This window comes from Ambystoma mexicanum, chromosome 3p (genome assembly GCF_040938575.1).
Source record: "Ambystoma mexicanum isolate Mex_15411 chromosome 3p, UKY_AmexF1_1, whole genome shotgun sequence".
In the NCBI taxonomy this organism is placed as follows: Eukaryota; Metazoa; Chordata; class Amphibia; order Caudata; family Ambystomatidae; genus Ambystoma; species Ambystoma mexicanum.
The window spans coordinates 69,319,666-69,336,385 of NC_090925.1; positions in this window are offsets into that span (position 1 = coordinate 69,319,666).

Sequence of the window (16,720 nt, forward strand, 5' to 3'; positions counted from 1 at the left end):
TGCGCAAAAGCAAAGCAAGTGACACATTTACAGTGCTTGCTTGCAGTATAGGTTTAGCATTAGTTCAAATAAGGCAGTAGGGCAGTGCTTCGGGACATGGAGTGTGTTCCTAGAGGGAGGCCGCTCCCTCAGTCCTCCTACAGATCCACCACTGTATCACGCTGTACTAAACTTCCACTGAAAACCTTTTAACAGGTCTTGCATAGGAGATGGCTGATATAGAACCATCCAAAGTAAAACGGCAATGAGGGGATAATGCTACGCTTCAATTATTATAAGCAAGTCTGGGCAAAGGTATCTCTGCATTGCGATGGTGCAGGTGACCTTCTCAATCAACTCAACAGTTCTCCCACTGCCACGTTAATAGACAGACAGGGTCATGAAGGGGTTGAGGGAGGGAACGAACGCGGAGCATGGGCCCACTACAGACCACATGTGATCTTCAAAAGAGTGCAACAATGTTCCCACCAAATAACATATTCATAAGTATTCACAGGGACACACAATAGTGGCCAATAGAAGCACAGGCATTGATTCAAATGCAATGGATTGGGTGGCTAGGGAAGATGGGCAGGGGTGCACTGCCCTTCATAAGCAAGGGAAAAACAACAATACACACAACACACTAAATATAAAATCATGTATATTTTCAAATACTGATGCATCATAATGTTAACACGGAACTGAAAAAAGAAAAAAAACAGAATTTCGCTTTCAGTCTAGATAGTATCACACCTACTTACTCCCTGGACAGTCTCATCCAGGGTCAGGTTGGCTGCTTCACTACACTAAAGAAGAGAGCATTCTGTCTCTGAAAGTAGGGAATGGATGAAGTCTCACAAGCGGGGAAATGATGACATGTAGTAATTATGTGGAGCAGAAAGACAGCAGGTGGGATGAGTCTCAGCATGGAGCCTACTTCTTCACTGAGCCGGCTCTAAGCGCTCTCTCTCTTCCTCCCAGACCTGGTTATATAGAGATAGCACATAGACCAGTTGATCTGCCTCGGCTCTTCAGAGACATGGTCCCTGGAGCTGGAAGTGGCTGAGATCATCATTCTACACCTGCAGCAGCAGAACTTTCCTGATTGAAGTGATGTTTATCAAAGTTAACATGTATTGTGACTTTTCTTTGGAAAGTCCTTGTTTTGAATCATAATAACTTTTTGAGTTATATGATGAGCCGAACTCAGAGCATAACAACCTCACAACAATCAAATGAGGGTCATGGATTGCCCAGCATGTGTCACACTCATGATATGTGCTTTACTGATAATGATTGTGTAGTAAGTTATCAATGTGATTTCATATATTGCTGTGCTTAATGTGGTCATTTCCTGGAGGCCAACACATTTAGTGGGTAATTCATAGAAATGGGCGCACAAGTGCTGCACGCGATTGGCGCACAGTGTTCGCGCGTGCGGCAGTCTGCACCAGCCGCATGCGCCAAAATCCATTTCAGCGCACAGCGTATTCATGGATTTCAACATGCATAACCAGCCATGGCGCAGATTGGTGCAGCGACCCTGCAGCAGCACCAGTTACGCCCCCAACCCCGCCCCGTGCGCCAAAGAAATCGCACAAATCCAGTACCTGGCGCACAGGCCAGTGGACCAGCATACAGCCCCTAAACCACCAAAACGCGTGTAAAAATCCCTGCGCACGTCCCAGAATACACGTACCCCGCTCGCACCAGGCCCATCATGTGTAAAACTCCCTGCGCACCCCTCGGAATACACGTACCCCGCTTGCGCCAGGTAAATTGCATAGAAAAAGCACCCCCCTGTGGCGTGGGCTGCCTGTGGGGCATGGGGAGGGTGAGTGGGCTGCCTGTGGGGCATGTCCAGGGTGGATGGGTGGCTGCGTGTATTTCGGGGTGCACAAAATGTTCACACGCAATAGCCCTTGTGTGAGTAGGGTACGTGTATTTGGGGGGGTGCGTGGGAAGTTTCACACACGATAGCCCTTGTGTGAGCGTGGTACGTGTATATGGGGGGTACGCAGGAAGTTTCACACGCAATAGGCCTTGTGAGAGTGTGGTATGTGTATTTGGGGCGTACGCAGGAAGTTTCACACGCGATAGGCCCTGTGCGAGCGGGGTACGTGTATTCTGAGGGGTGCGCAGGGAGTTTTACACGCGATTTCGCTAGCGAGAGATGGGTACGTCTATTCTGAGGGGTGCGCAGGGAGTTTTACACGTGATTTCGCTAGCGCGGGAGGGGTACGTTTATTCTGAAGGGTGCGCAGGGAGTTTTACACATGATTTCGCTAGCGCAAGAGGGGTACATGTATTCTGAAGGGTGTGCAGGGAGTTTTACATGCGATTTGTCAGTGTGGGTCTTCCCGGGTGTGCCCCCTACCCCCACCCCAGGGCCTGCAAGCAGCCAACACCACAGCAGACTACCTTACACCCCTGGCCATGTCCTTCAGGCAGCCCATTCACCCTGGCCATGCCCCGCAGGCAGCCCATCCTCCCTGGGCACGCCCCGCAGGCAGCCAACATGGCACCATGCACTTGTGAGCCCCAACACATGTCCCACCCACCAATGACGGGCACCTGCCAGCAGGCCCCGACTCAAGTCCCCCTGCACCCCCACCAACCCAGCATTGAGGGGCACCTGCCAGCAGGCCCCGACGCATGTCCCCCTGCACCCCCACCCACCCAGCATTGAGGGGCACCTGCCGTCATCACAAATGTCATGCGTGCGCAACGCAACACCAATCAGGACGGACTCCATACGGTCCCGGGTCTCCTCATCCGCAGGTATTGGAGTGCCAGATGACGTGGGCCTCCCCCCTACCTGCGGACGGGCTTGGGATGGGGCATCCCTGCTGGTGCATGGTGGTGCAGTCACAGGGTCAGGGAAAGTGACATGCACAGGCCCGTCCACAGCGACCTGTGCTGCCTCCTGCCCCTGGCCCTGGACTGCGCCACTTGCACCAGTGGTACGACCCTCACCAGGCCCCATGTGCGGCTCAGTAGCGGCCTCCTCCTCCTATGTGCCCACCACCAACCTGGATGGCTCCGCACTGCCTTATGCCATCGCAAGCCCCTGGGGGGGACACCCGCCCCTTTTGCTGCAGCCGTAGTAGCAGACGGGGCACCAGTCCCCTCGCTCGCGGATGATGGTAATTCCTGGGAGGGTGGCTGGCCTTGCGTCGCCGGCCGGTGGAGACACCCCCGACGCTTTGCTCCACAGCGCTGTCCCCACCATCTTCTTCACTCGCCGCTGTGTAGAGGGAGACATAGAACACAAGCATCAGGGTACAGTACACTAGTCCCCTAGAAAGGAAGCAATAGCACATGAGTGGCACTGTCAAACGTCACTTCCATCATGTCCCTCCACAACACATGGGTCAATGCAGCCAACACACATGCAGAAATAGGCATGGCGCATGAAATCAACATTTACATCCATGTCCAAGGGACTCTATTAACATACAATGTTGGGTTTAATCTCACATGCATCATGGGTCATACTGATCACATGCACACACATCACCGGAGGCTCATGCATCTGGCCTTGTACACCACAGACACAGTGGATCCAAGGATGACTAGACAGAATCAGTGATTTAACACATCGTCACGGACATGTGTCATGCATCCATGACATTTCAAAGTCACACACGCTACTCAGACACACAGACACGCACACCATACATGTCCATGACAGCAGTACCCATCTCTCACACCCCATCCATGTCCAAGAACAGAGACAGGCATGCATTAATGTGTGCATTCCGCATGCTGCTCCGCATGTTGCATTGTAACACATGCACCATTCATGTGGTTCACGCATGACTGGTCTCACATGCAGCACCATGATGTCCCTGCACACACATATCAATACATGGCCTATGTCACACATACAGGCAAGTAGCTGACTACCAGCACACTGCAACATGCCCTGTTTCACACAGCAATGCATGGCCACTTACCGCTCGACTCCAGACGGGCCTGCATCCTGAGCATCTGGTGGTGAAGCACTGGGTGAATGCGCTCCAGGACCCTCTTCTGCTGGTTGGTAAGATGGCCCTGGCGCCCCACTGCATCTGCTGCATCTAAGAGGTGCCGGGCCTCTTCTTGAGGGTCCTGGACTTGTAGTCCTCCCAGCGCTTCTGGATGTGTTTGATGTCGCGGGGTGCCACCCCCTCTGCGTTGATGGCACCCACTATGTCCGTCCAGATCCTCCTCCGTCCTTCCTTGTCGGCGCGCAATGGTGTGAAGAGGGCATCATACTGCCCCAGGACTTGCTCCATCAGGATGCCAACTTTATTGGAAGTGAATCTGGCAGCCCTCTGACTCTCTGGCTGGGGATTCCACTGGTGCCAGAAGGTGTTGTGTCGGACATGGCAACCCCCGAGGGAGGGGTGGGTGGGCAACAGGGTCCTGGGGCTGGGCTGTGGAGCGATGGAATACCAGTCGGGAGTCATCTGTTCCAGCAGGGGTGGTCACAGCAACTGGACCCCTGGAGATGGCAGATGTGCAGGCACCAAATGGCAGGGCACGGTGGCAGCAGGCAGGCAGCAGCAGATGGCTCGTGGGAGGCTGCTCAGGGTTCTGGGGGGCAGGAAAATGGCCTTCTGGGCAGGAGCGTGGTCTTCCGTGTGTTGTCGCGTGGCCAGCTTGATACAGAGTGATTTGGCATGTGAAAAAACTGCACGTCAGTGTGTATTTCGAGGAAAGGCCCTTAGCGCGTAAGCTTGTATGTGGCGTTTTGCGTGCGGGCATTTCCCTCTGGACGGGTGCCTAGTGATTCAGCACGTGAAAAAATAGAAGTCCGCGTGTTAATGCGTGTGATCCGAGCAAAGGGCCTAAGCGTGTAAGAGACGTGACGTGCACGGGCATGTCCCTCAGCACAGGTTAAAGGTGAGCGGGTCCCAGCAGTTCACTGTACATGCCTTTTGTGGAGACCGACATGTGTGTTGCTACTTTGTGTTGTTTTGCGCGCCATCACAACTTCACAGCGGATCAAGGATGTATCACTTCTTTTGGCGGGGGTATTGGCTATGCGTATTTTTAATTCTCATGCTAGTCTGACGGTGAGTCGCACACGCTATTTTCCCACTGCGGGTGCCCCTGTATATCGCGTACCCATTTTCGAGGTCATAGTAGCCTGCGTGTCCCACGCGTACGTGTTTTTCGTGTCCCTGGGTGCCACCGCATACTGCGGGAGGTTAATTCCACACACGTGGGCTACCGGGGGTTGCGTGCATGGTTTTACTGCAGTTTTGGGGTACCTGAGCGTTGCGTGAACCTTCACTTTATCACCGGGATCACATACAGCCTTGCAGGTGCAGGAGTGCTGTTAACATCTTGTATCCCACCCCCTTCACCCCAATTGCCCAGGACAATTGTCGTGTACACCTCCCATTGGCACTACTCCATATGTGCCGGCACTACTCCATCTGTGCCATGGCTGGGAGGCCACGAATGGTGAGGGGCGCCTCAGCTGGGTGTACTCCACATGGTGGGCGTGGTCAGGGATGTGGCCGGGGTGACCAGGGAGTAGGGGGACTCCAGGGTGTCCAGGGTGGCTGCAGAGGGGGAAGAGGCAGGAGTGTGCCAGCTCGGCACAATGTTGTGCCACATGTTGGTGCAGTCATGACACCACCCCCTGCGGCTCCAGGAGATGCAGTTCTTGCATCTGGCACTGGCGCCCATGTGACCCGGCAGTCCATTTCATCGACTGCCACGGGCCCAAGGGTAATGGTAGCTGCAGGTGCAGCTGTGGACACCACCACCCAGGCTCAGGGTCTGCCAGTGCAGGCTGCGTTGGCACTTGAAGAGTCCATGGAACATTTCCAGGAGGTCAGGAGGCACACCGTAGCTGCACGCAGGGCTGCCCTGACCGAGGCACGTGTCCTTGGGGCAGTAATGTCACCTGCTGCCCCAACCAACCAGGTGTTGGCAAGTGCAGGGGCAGATGCAGCCGACACCACCCCGGTTGTGAGTCTACCAACCAGGACAGTCCTGGTCAATGACCCTGGCACAGCGGATGTTGCTGCGCAGGGTCCATTCCAGCGCACCCAGCAGCCACAGACGCAAGTCAGGGCTTCACTCCATGTTCCACCTGCCACTCCCTCGCTCATTCCACCAGCGCCACTGCCCATACTGATCAGGGCAGCATTTGCCAGCCAGGGTCCGGACCAGCGTTCAAGAGGAGGAAGGTTGCACCTACAGTACAAGCTGGGACCCCAGCCACAGCTACGGCCTCTGTCACATCGAGAAGCATTTCTGCAAGCAGGAACTGGACTTCCTCGTGGACTACGTGCAGGAACACAACCGTGACAAGCTAGTGGGGCCGAATTGTCAAACTACGGCTGCCCATCGTAATACCCACTGGAAGCAAGTTGCAGATCATGTGAGTGCATTCGGCCATCAGGTGTGCACAGCGCAAGAGTGCAAAAAGCGTTGGGATGACCTCAAACGCAGCACCAAGGCGAAGCGTGCCTCTAATTACAACATGACTCTAGTGACTGGCAGTGGGCCACCACCTGAGGAGGAAGACCTCACTCCGCACGATCACTTGTTGCAGAGTTCATACCAACAGGAATGGTCGAAGGAGTGGGAGAGATGCAGGACTTTGATGCCCCGTCCAGTGAGTGTTGTCGCCTGTTCTTTGAGGACATGTGTGTTTTGCTTGTGTGATGTGTTGTGCTTGACTGCCACTGCATGTCATGTGTACATGGTTCTCATGTGCAAGTCATGCCATGCTTAACTGATGCGTGCCTGCTGTGCAGGATAGTGGACATGTAGAGCAGATGGGGACTGTCCTCACCACAACACTTGCACTCTGTTCACATGCTAGTCACCCGGCTGCCCTTACAGTCCTTGTTCCAGCTCAATGGCCCTTCTGCATGTAGCCTGGGGTGTGTTTCCTCTCAGCACTGGGACTATGTCATTGCATGACTGATGTGCATGTGACCTCTGCATGCATGCGGGTACTCCCCTACACCCAAATTTCGACATTGCACAGGTGTGCATCATGTTGGCGTACTGCAATGGCCTGTTCAAGACTCCTGTGTACATGCAAACTTCCACCAGCCAACCTGCCAGACACATGTAGTGGGGTACATCCTCTGCCCTTCATGCAGGGTGTCTCACTTGGTCTGTGCAGATGGCAGATGCTCCGCAGGGACATGAGTTCCCATTCATGCTCCATGTGTATTCCATACATGCCCATATGTGTCCTTGACTGGATGATCATTGTAGTACGTGTCGAGGATGACCTACATTTCTTTGCATTTGATCATCCATTCTATGCCCACTCTGGCTCAGTCCTGCATCACACACATATTTAGGGTGTCACAGTCTGTGCGGGGCACAGGCCTCCCCCCGTTTCAGGCCCATTGACTCTGTTCAACTGATGTAGCGGCTTCTGCACACATGGCTGTACTACTGAGGGTTCAACATGTGTCCTGCTTTCTGTCCCATCATCATCTGCTGTGTTGTCAGTTGAATCAGATAATTCAATTGATGCGAGTCAACACTGTCTGCCAATACACAGGCCTCTGGTCACCCTTTCACTGCCATGCAATGCATCCCTGCATTTTCACTTGGGGGGGTGTTTGCTTGTAGCCATGCAACACATTGCATGCACATTGCACGTGATGCCTGAACTTGCCTTGCACTGCCTTCAAGTTTATTGATACACATCATGATGTACTTGTTCATCATGTAGATAGTGGATAACAGTCACATGTTCTGCACTTCATCAACCCACTTCAGAGCTGTGTTACACTGTTCTACATGCCTACTCCCTGATGTTATGTCAAAGTGACCTGGCATGCATGCCAGGTTCACATTTGTGTGTGACATGTCTGCTTCATGTGTTGGCTGTCTGTGTGTTGTCTATGTGTGTGTGTGTGTTATGTGTTTCTGACAAGTTTACTACTGTACATTTTTCTCCACTTTCCAGATGATGATGCAATGGAGCCAGAGGATGGTGTTATCATGCCAGACACAGGTTTGCTATCACACCAGCAACCCGGCACAAGTGGGGGTCGTGGGGTGGTAGACCACGAGAACCCACATGTGTTACAGAACATCTTGTCTGTGGCTGGCAACGAGTCATGCCCGGATGATCACTCTGACGACAATATCGATTTGGATGTGCATCGGGGTCCATTGCACTAAGGGGCCAGATGGTGGTGGGACATCTGCCTGTGGTGGATCGGGACGCAGGGTCACCCTCCACACCATTTGCTGATGTGCCTGGGGCATCACGTCGACTGGGGAATGTAGTCCTGCAGCCGTGGGCGGTGCCAACCCAACAAGGACGTCTGCGCCTTGGGGCCTGCAGGTGTCAAGCCCAGCAATGAGGTGGCCGCGCGCCACTGGGGTATACTGAGTGGGAGCAAGCCATGGTTGCAATTCAGAACACCAGGGGGCCGCAATTGATAACAGCGCTGAGAGCATGGATCGTGCGGCCCAATCCGTGCTACCCCCTGCTAGGCAGGTGGAACTCCAGCAGTGGGTGGCACAGTCAATGGCCCACTCGCTCAGGCTGGGCATGGCGGCCTCAGACAGGGCACGCCGGGCTTAAATGGTGTATTTGCGTCAAACAATTGCTGCTCACGCACAGGCACACATGGATGCCATGAGGGTTGAGTATGATTCCCTCAGATCTACTCTGGGTGTGCTCTTGATGTCCCATAGGAAGCGGTCAGAGCAGAGGTTGGAGCAGCTAGAGAGTACCATGTCGGCTGAGCTACGTGCTTCCCGGGAGGTATACCAGTTGTCCAGCCAGGGCACGCAGGAAAAGCTCTGTGTTACACGTGCTACCTTGCAAGAGGAAGCACGCGTATCACGCAAGGTTCTGCATGCTGACCTACGTGTCATCACCGCACAGAACCAGGCTCACCCATCCCGCAGACTTGCTGCCGACGTGGTGAGGGTACTGTGCCACGTCAACCTTTTCAGGAAGAGGGTGATGAGGACGACGAGATGTCTCCCACACAGGTCGGGCTGTGCAGGCGTTGAGCCCATGGAGGTTTTTTTTGTCTCAACATCATCGCATGTGGGTGTTGAGGTGCACCCTGTACCTCCCCCCTCCTGGGTTCCCCATCCCCCCGGGTCGTATGTGGCCATTTTTGATTTTTCTTCTTAATTTAGTTAGTTAATATGGTTTTTGATAGTTAGTTTAATTAGGTAATCTAGGTTTTTTATCGTTAGTTTAATTAGTTAATATAGTTTATAATTGCTTGTCTATTGTGCATTCATGTGACGCTGTGGTGCTTTGTGGCTTTTGAAAGTATCCACTGTCTGTTCCAGCTGGGCCCTTCAAGCTGTCTCATGTATGTGTTTGCATCTTGGGGTCCTGACTCACATAGGCCACTCCTGCTTCCCTTATCCATGGGCTTGCAAGGATGGTTTGGTGTAACATTCATTTACACAAGGGCTTTTGGACTGTCATATCTGTGGCCTGTCTGCTGCTGTACTACTTGTGTTAACACCCCTAGTGGGGATTGTGTTTTTTTTTTACACAGCATGTCTGTGATCAATTTGGTTGGGTTCATGATTGATGTGTCAATTAATTGATCTAGATTGTGATGTATGTTATTTTATTTACTGCATATGTGATTGATGCACATGCTGTGGACAGTAGCCTGCACCCTTTGCCTGTCAAAGTCACACTGATGGTGGGAAGAGTTCTGATGTAGGTCTCTAACATGGTCCAGTGACAACCAGCATAAAGACACACACACAGGGAACTTTCAAGCATTATTTATATGTTTTTTGCCCTTTCTGCAGGACAAAGAGCCTCCAGTCCACCTTTGCCAGCAGACACAGGGCGAAGTACTACAGAAAACTGGCTATGTTCGGTGGTGCAGACATGCGCATGTGCTTGTGCTCAGACGTCCAACAGAAGCAGACGTGTTTCCAGGAGCTCGAAGCAAGGTAAGCAGCACAAGAGGGCCACACCGCAGCCAAGCTTCCACCATGCCACTTGCACATGCATGCTAAGTAGCACCGCTGATGGGGAGCTTGGCCAGATATTGTTGTAGAAGCGCACAGTACAGCTAAGATGTGTTGAGGGACAAATGCCAAGTAGCTTGACAAGTTGTCAGGGGCACACGCAGGGGCCGTCGCACATATCCTCCAGTCCCCACTGCACCATAGAAGCTGAGTTATTCACACAGTAGCGTTCCGAGCCAGAAACGTATACAGCACACAGGGACACCCAGCGAGGCACTGACTTGTGTGCAGTGCATGTCATTTGCATGTGCAAATTGCCACTTGCACTACCTTTTGTAATCCACGGCTGCCAGAACACGACTTGTACTGATATGCGTCTAGAAGGTCAGCCAGGGACCATTCTATCATGTGTGATTCTTGACGCATTGGTCTTCCATTTGCTGCGCGCCCACGTGCGCCTGCCTTACTGCATTGACAGTGTAGGAACCATCACAGGGGCAAGCTAACGTATACGTAAATAGCAGCTGACAAGGGTGTTTGTTTGTGGAGAAGTCACTTACTTTGGGGCAGGAATGCTGTTGTGTGTGTATTGTAAACACACACAGATTAGTAACTCACGCTCTCTTTGCAGCATTGAACTGATCCTGTTACTGGACCTGAGAGTGCGCAGGCAGGAGGCCAGCACTCACCGCAGAGATAAGTCTCTCTTTGTCTTGCATTTCTCTCATTTCTTACTATGTGAATGTAGAACATGTTTTCTCTGATTGAGTATGTGTTATTGTCAATAGCTGTATTTTGTATTTTGCCTATTTTCCCTTGCAAATCCAACTCCTCTCTCCTGCCCCTCTTCCCGGTTATCCTGAATACCAATGCCTATCCAACCAATGAATTCCTGACCCTCTTTCCCTGCTGCGGTCTCGGAGGCCTGTGTAAGTTTTACCTTAAAGACGCCCAGACCACAGAGGGGGTGGTTGGTTCGTGCCACTCCTGCACCTGGAGACCGGAGCTGTGACATTACCCATCAGTTGTTGCATCCTCATTGTATGGTGTTTCCAGTAAAAGGTACCCTTCATGTTGATCCATTGGTGAACTGTGCTACCCAGGTAGACTAAAAGGGAGAAGGCTACATACCCCAGACACACTTGTTCAGAAGGTCATGGTGATGTGTAGATGGGGGAGGGCCTTTTGTTGTTGGACAGTTAGACTGGGCTACAGGGTTTGGCCACTCTCTGACAATGTAATTTTGGGGTACTATGTACATGATGTGTTCTACTGGTCAATGGCTGTTCCTGTGTTGTATTTACTTTTCAGGTGTCAGCGGATTTTTGTGGTTTGACATGCTGGGGTGGGAAATGTTCACATGTGATGTGTATAGGACACTGAGGGTCACTTGATTCGGCATGCATTTATTGAGTGCATGTCCCTACTGACACACACAGTTGCACAATGCTCCAACACAAATACAACCACCCTTTCATGCCCATAGGTGCACACATATTGCCTTCTCGGGCACGCTGTGTCCCTGCAGCACATTATCAATTACCAATTGGGGATCCTGGACATGCATCAAGGGAAAATGTGATTATTTGTCCTTTTGATGTGATGCTCAAGGTGTATCCCCAACACAATGGCAGCTCACTGTGCTCTGTGCTGAGCAGTGTGTCACAGCAGACGCACACAGCACACGGGTTTGGGAGTGGTGATTTTGCATTGGCCAATGTGCATGTGAACAGGCATTCAGTGCTGTGTTGAAGCTACCACTGGTATACAGCATTTGTGAATGACTTGGTATGTGTGGGAGGTTGGTGTCAGTCATTTCATCTGAATCCATGTCAGGCATCATTGTCTCAGGCCACTTTCCATTCATCACGTGTCACTTTGTATATTATTGCTCATGTGTTGGCCTTTTGCTGTTGCATGCCATTTCATGGTGTGGCAGACAAGGGTGATGTGGTTTGGGAGGGTTTGGGTGACATAACAGGGATTGTCATGGCCTGTTTTGCGGGGGGGGAGTGTGATACACACCTTGCATGTGTTCCTTTTGGTCACACAGGATTGGTTATGTTTAAGTAGCTAGGGATGCACACAATGTGGCACTCCCATGGCAACATCCTCAGGGTGGTAAGGTTGTGACAGTTGACTGTCTCTTTGTCATCATCGGTTGTCAACTGGTATGTGCCAGGCCTGTGTGCACTCCGCAGGGGTGGGAGTTTAGGTGGAAAATGTGGCCACAAGCTGGGTCCGGGCTGCCTCGCCACTTGCCCTTCCCCTCCCGTGGGCAGCGCCTGTGCATGTGGTTGGGGATGTGGGGGCAACACCATGTCCACCGGTACGCCCTGCCGTGTTGCAACATTATGAAGGACACATGCTGCCACAATGATCCTGCACACTACTGGGGGTGCATATAGTAGCTGGCCGCCAGAGCGTTCAAGGGAGTGGAAGCGTAACTTGAGCACTCTGAATGTGCGCTCCACTATGGCCCTGGTTGCAATATGAGCAGCGTTGTATTTTACCTGGGGTGGTGTGGTGGGGTTCCGGATTGGTGCCATCATGTGGTTGCTCAGAGGGTAGGCACTGTCCCCTGGGAGGTGGTAATGGTTGTGATTAGTTGGGTGTGTGTATTTGTCTGTGTGTGACATGCATGCATGTGCACAGGCATTTGTACTCACCTAGGAGTCATGTGTCGCCATGCTTCCCAGCTTCCAGGGCCCGGCTCAGGGCAGACATTCTGTATATGAAACTGTCATGGATTGAGCCAGGGTAGTTTGCATAGACAGAGGTGATGATTCCCTTTGCATCGCATACAACCTGCACGTTGATGGAATGCCAGTGCTTGCAGTTTCGATAGATGTGCTCAGTGGCCCTAGGTGGACGTAGGGCCACATGGGTGCAATATATGGAACTGAGCACTTTGGGGAAGTGTGCCACCCTGTAGAAGTCCTGGACCACGGCCTGCCTTTCTGCAGGTGTTCTGGGCATGTATATGTGCCTGTGGACTGAGGGGAATGCAGTCATGATTGCCAACACCTGGTGTAGGCAGCGTGACTGCGTGCCCTGTGAGACCCCCCCCCGCTATGGCAGTTGTCCGCTGAAATGACCCAGTGGCCAAAAATGCAGGACATTGAGCACCTTCTCCAGGGGGCTCAATGCTTGGGAGCACATGGTGGGGGATGCAAGGTAATCTTCCCACTCCCTGACAAGGTCTAGGATGATACGAGGTGGAAACCTATACCTGCCATAGACCTGGTCATCAGGCATCCCAAAAAGGCTGGTCCGGGGCAAGAAAATGCGGGTCCTTGCTATTCTCCTCCTCCTGTGGTGTCCCACGATTAGCGCTGCGACAAATGGGGCATTCATCGTAGCTGTGTATACGTGTTTGTTGTTGTGCGCACTTTTATACTATGCGTGGGGATGCTTCCGCCTGCCTTCGTGTGGCGGATGTGTTGACGCCTGTACGTGTCTTTTATCGTGCGCAGGTTTCCCGTATTTGATTCCATGAATACTTGTTGTTCACGGGCGTTCTGTGTATTTCCCTGCAGTACTTCCCCAGTTACGCCTTCTTTTTCATGCGTTGTTCCCATTTCCGCGTGTTACGCCCCGTGTCCCGCCCCCTTTTTGGTGAACACGCACAGGCACTTCCACGAATAACATGCTCTTGCTTTTTCACGATTGCCAGCTTGCACCAAGATTTTCGGCGCACATTTGTTCCATGAATCGGCCCCTTAGTTCTATCCCACCCTCTCCCTCCTACATGACTTATGGTGCTATCACTACAAGTCCTTGCTCTGGACTCTTGTGCACCCTCTCCCCTGTCTTTGTTATTTTTGTCTAGGTTATACAATGCACTTGCTTATGGCTAAACCACTTCAAAGATCAAGGGGTGAAGCAGGGGACACTTTAAAGGATCATCAACTGATCATGTCTCATACACGTGGCATTCCACGTTAGCTTGCAAAACATGCAAATTAATAAACAAACGATTTCTAGTGCATAGGTGCTAAGAGGCCAGTGTAAACAAGATGATTGCTCTGTAGTTTTGTTCCCGTCTGATATGGACTGGGTGGTGTCCCACCAATGACAACAAATCCGTATGCACCCCTTCCTGATTTATAGAATCATGGGGTCAGGGTAGATGTTTTTCTGGTTGGACTGGGATTTTTGCGGGTGTTTTATCATTTGAAAACGTTCTAGATGTACTGTAATCCCATCGAACCTAGAAAAGCCAAAGCACATAAGTATGACTTTTGCTGGAATGAACTTCAATTAGAGCCGCCCAGGAAACATCCTGTATCACTTTCTACCAGAATTAGGTGACCTAATCGAGTTTGAACAGGCACTTTAAGCGCTTTTTACGTGGCTTACTCAAGGAGGCTTGGAACACATTCTACCATATGCACTCTCCAAAAATGTGGCTGGCAACACAACAACATTGGTTCTCTCCAGAACCAAAACCTGCCCAATAAGAGAAAAACAGGTTTAGAATACCAGTGGTCCTCTACATATCCGGACTCTGATAATACGTTGGTAATTAGATGCACCCAAGATAAGTGTGTAATTAATAGGCAGATAGCTTGTGAGTAAAGCATTGGCCTCTCACTAAGGCCAAACCTGCACATTGCAAGTTCAATCCTGCATCAGGGCTGATGCAGCCTGACATGTTCTTAGTAGGCCTATGCAAACTTAATTAAATACGACCCACGAACCTTTGAAATATTTTTGGCACGATTCTACCTATACCTTGAGTGTACTTTGGGTTTTTGCAAGGTCAAATCCATGGTCGAACTTGTTGCAGTTTGCCAGTATCACACAATGATATCAAGACTCTTGAACACAGGCCAAATCTAATGCTTATTAGACAGCTTTTTTCGGCCAATCAAAGCCCTGTTAGGCTGATATATCGAGTTTGTTCAACCTAATCAGAACGCCAAAATCTGCTAGACAAATATGTGGCTCCATAATAGGCCTAGCTAACTTCCTGATCCTTTGTGGGATTAAGGTGTTAGACAGGGCAGGCTTCGACAGAGAGGGTTTCTTGAACATTTGGACAATCATTCAAAGGAAATCTAACACGCCTGATGGACACCATCTGATTTATCTGGCCCTTGAAGAGGAATGAGTCTTGTAATTATAAGAGGCTTCATCTTTTGTACATTGTGGACGTTGATTGGACACATTAGTCTCACACCTGGAGGGGTGTGGAGCAGTTAAGAAGCACATTCTGAATCAAGTTTTAATTGTAGTTCAAGTTCTTTTGTTGGGTGGTGGTGGTAGCATGAGTTTTTCTCTGAACCCCTTTGTTTTTTTGTGTGTATTTTAACACTACTTTATTTAAAACTTCTGTAGTGCTTAAGTGCACATCCATTCCATGCACTATGTTCCCATGAATACAAAGACACCCCAGTGACCCCTTTACCCTTTTCTAGGAAAACACCAAAAAACTACGAAAACCATTTCTTTTTCTGATTTTCTATAGACAAAGGAGACATTTTTGCACTTGCAAGGTTTGATAACTTCCTAGAGGAGCACACTTAAAAAGGTGAAAGTGGATAGATGGAATTTCCATTAAACCACATTGAAAATGTGTAACATATTTGCTGATCTGTCCTGCATATTCAATGATATGGAAATTCTGAAGATCCCCACTCAAGGATGGAGGGAATTCATGGGGAGACAGATGCCCTGTTCTTCTTTCTGGTTGATTTCAATGACTAATTAACAAAGATGGTTGGTGCCTATTTGTTTATGGCATGAAAGCATAGATCCAAGTTCTCCCATGGTCATAAGGGACCCCACACTTCTCCCAGCAAACATCAATTGTGGGGGTTCTTTAAGATCCACGGGACACATTGATTGAAGCCAGCATTATGCACAAATGTTCTCTCTCCTTCCTATGTTCCTGGCAACATTTCAAGCGAGTTCAGATTGGAATTGCCATTGTATTTCGGTGCTGGACTGCCCCTGGGCAGGACAAAGACTGACATGCAAATGGATATTTCCCATCTGTGAAAGGCACAGTGAGTAAAAGCAGTGGCTGCGAACTCTCAAGTGGTTAATAACCACTGAACAGGTTATCATGTCTGTTCTTGCGAGAGAGGGGCGCCCGCTACCTTTGTTAAACTCTTCATTAGAAGGGAGCAATTGGCAACACCATTAATATATTTAAAAATACACTCGTTCAGTTCAATACAGTAAGTAGATACCCTTTTGGGATGGCAAACAGAGATTCCTACACCCTCAGGTGACGTCAATAGCTAGGGCACTGTGGACATTGATATATCACTTTTCGCACTGAACTGGTAATACTGAAGTTGTGGCAAAAAGGAAAAAGGTTAGAGGAGGAAATAATGGTTAACAAGTTTCTCAAACAGGTAAGCACTTTTGAACCCCACAATGCACTGTAGATTTAACCCTTTCCTAGCTATACAAGTAATGTATGTATGACTTTTTGGAGGGATAGTTAAAACAGAAAGTCAGCGGTTAGAAGAGTCTTCAGGGAGCCAGGACAGCTAATGTCACTTGAGAAAAGTCTAGAGGAGCTGAGGCACCTCTTGAAGGTAAGTAGAAAGTCTTGCACCATGTTAGAGAGTTTTTGTTGAAAAACACATCACTGTTGGGCCACAAGATGGGAGGCTTGTGAAGGGCAAAGTTGTAAGCAACCCTGCAAAAGGCAGCAAATGCAAGTCTCAACTGAGAGCAAGCAAGCTACACACCAAGAGGTAAGTACTCCTTAGTTCACAGTACCTCAGGTCTGAAGAAATGGTTCCAGCTGGATTCTGTTCCTGTTGTAGTCTGGCAG